Source organism: Lactuca sativa, chromosome 9 (genome assembly GCF_002870075.4).
Source record: "Lactuca sativa cultivar Salinas chromosome 9, Lsat_Salinas_v11, whole genome shotgun sequence".
NCBI classification, from domain to species: Eukaryota; Viridiplantae; Streptophyta; class Magnoliopsida; order Asterales; family Asteraceae; genus Lactuca; species Lactuca sativa.
Window position 1 is genome coordinate 156937803 of NC_056631.2, and position 6000 is coordinate 156943802.

Genomic DNA, 6000 nt, shown 5'->3' on the forward strand with positions numbered 1-6000 from the left:
GATCATGATTTTTGCTTGGATTAGGAAGAGATTTTTGATAAAACAAAGAATCTAAGTCATAAATGCAAGCACAACCTTACCTTAGATGAAGAGTTTGTGGAAATATCCTCTTGAAAACCTCCTAATTTTCGAGATCTTGATGAAAGATGGAGGGAGTTTTCTTGAGAGAGAGTTGTGAGAGAATTATGTGTGTGTGTGTGATTCGGCCAAGAGTGAGAGACGGAGAGAAGAAATGGAACTTGAGTTGATGTATTCATAGAAGTATGAGATGTTGCATGGAGATATGTGGGATATTAGTGAGGTGGCATGCATTAAGTCAACCCCTCCTCTTTTCTTCTTGGATTTGGGCCTGGGGCCGAGAATGTGAAAGGAAAAAGGGTTTTTGGGCTTTATTGCCCTCAAGCCCATATAGAAGTTAAGTTGGATGAGTCTTGACCTAAAAGAAATATAATATGATTTTCACACTTTGTTGGGCTAGTTTAGGTTAATCATGGTTCAAAACTTTTAATTTATTTCATTCTAGGCCCAATATGGCCCATAATGTTGAAATAAATTAATGTGGGTCCAATTAGAGCCCATTTAAGGGTTCTAAGCCCATGATAGTCAAATTGGAAGCTTATTGGTCCATTGAGTCCAATAAGGAAGTCCTAGTCCAAAATGGACCTAAACAAGAACTTCTAGGGTTTCCAATTGCTTGTTGATTATTTGTAGTATTTGTATGATGTATTTGATTGAAGTTTTTGATGTCATAATAATAGGTATCACACATGCTCTTAGGTTTTTGATTCAACATTTTACTTAAGTATAGTGATTACAAGACACAAAATTTCTAGTTGTGACAAGCAGTTTGAGAACGTGACATGGAGGATTCAAGATGATTCTTGAGGAATCTATGGGTAGGTGTGGAAGGTAGTATTGGGCCCATACTACTGAAAGAACATGATCCATACTTGACTCAAGGAGAGTCAAGTAGAATCTAGAAAGCCGGTAGGATGAGGATTATATGGTTATGTTTCAATCATGTGTATGATTGCTTTTCAGAATGGTGTTGAGCGCGCATGGAAAAGGTGCATGTCTTGGTTCAGGCTCTGGTGATGAGCCAATTAGTGGAGTGACTTGTAGGGTACTGAGTTCTGTTGGATTAGGTGTCTAAGCCCATAACTAAAATTGGTATGTACTTGACCCGATAGTAGCATGGTCCATTTTGGGTTGCATTCACCAGAACAATTTGATAGGAGGGATATTTGAGAAAGAGGTTATTTGTGATTTATTAATATATTATATGTATAATATATTAATAGAGAAATTAGATTATTTAATTAGTATTAATCAAGAATTAATTTGGAATTAATTTAGTGATCAAAAGAGATTGATTAAATTAACAGGGACTGATTATGTAAATCAGTGATACATATGGTTTGGGCTACTAATCCATGATTGATTGGTGATGGGCTAAGCTTATGAGATAGTCCATGAAGTGTTAGTCCAAATCAATTGTTGGATCATAAGCCTAAGTGTAAGAATTAGGGTTTACAAGTGACTCTTGGAATTCTACATTATATATGTAACCTCTAAGCCCCTAAAATCACCACCAAGAGTATTCTAAGAGGATATAGCTGATTTTTGGTGCTCCAAGCTCTCTCCCATTGTCATCTAGTTGGTGGTCGTGTTTTGTGAAACATTTGAGGCATCACACTTGAGGTGCTAAGCTCTTGAAAGGACAACTTCTACAAGCTACAACAAGAGGTAATCATCTAACTTTTTTTATGATTCAAATATCAAATTTGTATGCTAGTTAGCCTTCACGCTTTGGAAAAAGAATATTGCATGTATAACTAGAGAAAAATTAGATCCAAAGCATTAGTGCTCAAAACCCTTCAAGTTCTTGATGGATTAAGGAGATGGAAGGTGTCTTCCACACTGGTCCCTATCCAATAGAAGCTAAGGTTCAGTTTGCCTTGGATGTATTGCATCATGCGACAAGGAATTATTGGAAATTGATTGCACAATCTATGACGCTTACTGAGTTGGAGACTATGTCGTGGGAAAAGTTTGTGACCTGGTTCTGGGAGGAGGATACACCAGCTATCTTAGTGCAGCAGTTGGCAAGGGAGTTTGTGAGCGTGTCAAGGTGCAACACCCTGAATGAAGGGATTGCTAGAGCCTATGGGCAGGATATTGATTTGGAACACCTCAGGAAGAAGAATGCATACCCGTTTCAGACTGTAGTGGGCCGAGTGGCGTGGCCAGCAGGGTTGGGGCCGTTGTGCCAAGTGTGGGAGGACCCATATGGGAGGTTGCCGGGAGATAGGGAGGGGATGTTTCATTTGTGGACAAATGGGTCATTTCGGTAGGGATTCCCCCGGGAATCGGTTATGATATTCGGGAAGTATTCACCAAGTTTTGGAGGGTGTGTGATCGCTAAGATTAGCTAGTAACGGAATGCTAGTTCTTGTAAGCTCAGGTTGTCGATAGTTTGAATTGTACGATCGCGAGATGGATTGAAAATCCATCAAATCTTGAGGACTGGAAGGGCGCAGCCGAATCTTAGTGGGGGATAATCTTTGGTCTAAAGGATTGCTCAAGTAAGGATATTTGTGTATCATTTCACGATAGTAATGACGCATGGTGGGTATGTGGATGGATCTAGGTCGAGGGTGGTATTAGAGCCTTTCTACCTATTTTTTTGTCTGATTAAGTTTTTGGGGTTCGAAGTAGGGTCCGAACAACTGGTTAGGATATAGTCAGATGCGAGATTGACTTAGGATGATTCGATTGGAATGGTAAAGGTGTGGTAAGATCGTGGGAGATAACCATGGCAAATTAAGGGTATTGTAAGATTGCGTGGTGGACATAACATTCAACAGGATGGCAGGTAGTGTGGTTGTGTTGTAAGACTGTGGGGCTAGACCGTAGCATTCACCGGTTCTTGAGTAGTTGAGAGAGCATGGCAAATATATGTTTTGGCTTGTAGTTCCTCGAGGTAGTATTAGAAGATGGTAGAGCATATTGTGAGACTGTAGGAAGGCCACAACATTCATGGAATCAAGGGAGGTTGTGGACCGTATGGCACCGACCGTGATACAAGACTACAAATGGACATGTAGCATTCACTTTTAACAAATGGATTTGGTTTCATCAGGTTTAATTGTTGGTTATGATCAGTTGGATCAGAAGGGTTGTTAAAGCCATGATAGCGGGTTAACTAGGACCACCCTTGTTAGATAAGACCCTCATTTGGAAGTCGTGAAAGGCGATTGTGTGAGGCTGTTTGCTTTTGCAACCGGTTAGGAATCTAGTTTATCGGGTAATGGGTAGGTGAGTATGAGACCAGGGAGGTCTCAACTGCATCAGAAGTGTATGGGTCAGTAAAATGAGCCTGAGGTAGCGCTATTAATTGGGACTTGTAATCAGGATCGCTCTATTAGGTGGATAGATTAAGGAAATTAATGCACGGGTAAATAAACTCAGAGTGATTAATCTGTCCCTACTGCGCAACTCTCATTTGATTCTAAGCGTTGCAGGGATGAGTCTTTTACTCGAAGGATTATCTGAACCTTTTATCAAGTGAAAAGTTTTGGTAGCAACAGATGGTCAGCGATTTCATTCCCAATGGAAGGAACATGATAATAAAGGGTTGAAAGTATTATGATCGTTTTGGAATGTGAAGTGGAGTTGATATGATAGTGTTTCAGAGTGGGCGGTCTGTTAGGGAGTCAGACAGGGTTGCAGAATTTCAGATTTTTGGAATGTGAAGTGGAGTTGATCTGATAGTGTTTCAGATGTAGGATCTAGAAGCTCAATAACAACCAAGGTTTGATCACCACCTTCTTCTTCTTCTGGGGATTTTAGGACGATAATAGACTATGGAGGCTGACTAGGGTAAGGTTCAAGCAACATAAAAGTGTTTAAATAGGGGTCTTTCCCTAAAATTAGGGTTTTAGTCTTGAGCTACGTACGCCCTACTTACTACTTGGTAAATCGTGCGTACTTGATGCATGCCTGCGACCAGTCTTCCCCTGTACGCTAAGCATATGCCTATGTACGCCCAACATACGTAGAGCCTTATAGCAAAGAAAAATTCATTCGACGTAGAAAAAGTAATTACCTTAACCTCGATCGTTACAACGCACGCTCCATCAACAATCATAAATTCGAGTATATACCATCATTTCATCGTTGTAATCCCATATTAGAGTATTGTTTAACCACATGCACTCCACTAACGACTATCAAAGAAATGATGTGCGTTTTCATGGATTAACATGTATTTCACATCTTTTTTTCCTAAAGTAACTAGATGGATATTTGTAGAATGCTCTATGACTTTATTTATTATACTTTTAATTTTATTTATGTCCTATCAAACTCGTTCGGCTAATGACTCTCCACCACATAAAGAAGCGGTTGGTGAAAAGGACACTCATTCAATGGTCATTTTATAGGTTGTTTTCTTAAACATCTCTTATAGTGTTGTTTCATGAATGAGGTCTACTATTAATTCGACTGACTTTTAGTTATACATATATTATTCAGGCTCTTATATATATATATATATATATATATATATATATATATATATATATATATATATATGGTGTATTTTAGAACATTTTAAAATTTCAAAGTTTAAATTTAATTTTTCTAAATTAAAATTTAATTAATTAATCATTTAAACCAATTATGGAATTAATATTTATCTTTTCGATTAACCATTAATTAAGTTTTATATTAAAGTTCATTAATGATATGTCACGCCCCAAACCGAAACGACGGAAACATTCAGGGGGTGGAGGACGTCATGTACAATATCATAACAATTGTATAATAGTAATCAAAGCAAACACAACCATTACATTAATAAAATATTGTATTTACACCTATTTATAAGATAGTTTGTATGACATCAAAAGTGTATAACAAAAGTATACAAGACGAAACTCTATAACGCTCCGTCTTCTCAAAATCCTATGGGTGTACCTGTCTATTGGTTTCCTCATAATACAAGTGATTTTGAAAGTGTATCAATATTTAAGTTGGTGAGTTCATAAGTATGGTTTAGTGATAGGAAACATGTCTTTGAAGTTTGAAAATGCTAGTATGTTCCTCCAGAAAATCCAATATTTTCTATAATGAATGTAATGTATTATTCTAAATAGATAAACTATTTCAAATGTTTTCTTTATAATTGTATGTTGTATTATAGTACCCTGTGCTTAAAAATAGTGCATTGTATCTGTATTTTTATGAAAAACCATTATAGGAATGCCTGGATACCACCAACTGTAGTGTAAAGTAGTTTTATAACTTCAAATAAAACCAATTGCAGAGTTGTAATCTCGTAAACAAATGTTTAGTTTTTACTGCTGTGAGTTTCATATAACCATGCTTGATATGACCTAGTGACCTCTACGACATTCTTCAGGCGTCAGTATTTTATGACATTTGTCACCCTAGGCCTGCCGGCCTAACTGTAGCTAGCAGTTTAGGTGTGGAATTGTCATTCCTGTATAGATCTATACGCAAATCTCACTCTCTCCCTCCAGGAGACTCTGGTTATATTGTATAGGATTTAATTTCGTACCCCTGGTGGATACAATTGATGTAGTGCCTCACAACCCTGTGTTAACTAGTTTACGTGTAGTGTTGTATTGTTCCCTTGTATTTGAAAATGTATGTATGACCTTGTAGTAGAGTACTTGTAATGTATCATAATTATATTTAGGGAAATCTCCAATAAAGTCCTAAAATTTTGGCCCGGTTTACGTTTTAGTCCTAAACTAATTTTTGTTTAAGAAAAAGTCTTAAAAACCGATAAAAGTATGCATTTTGACCCTTTTTGACCGGTTGGAACCGGTAACAAATTAATTTGCGACTATTTCATAAACTGACATAAAATATTGTGACTATTTCACAAAATGACCAAAAATATTGGGACTTTTCTGCAGAAAAAATATTAGGACTTTTCTGCAAACAAAAACCTTATTATTATTATTATTA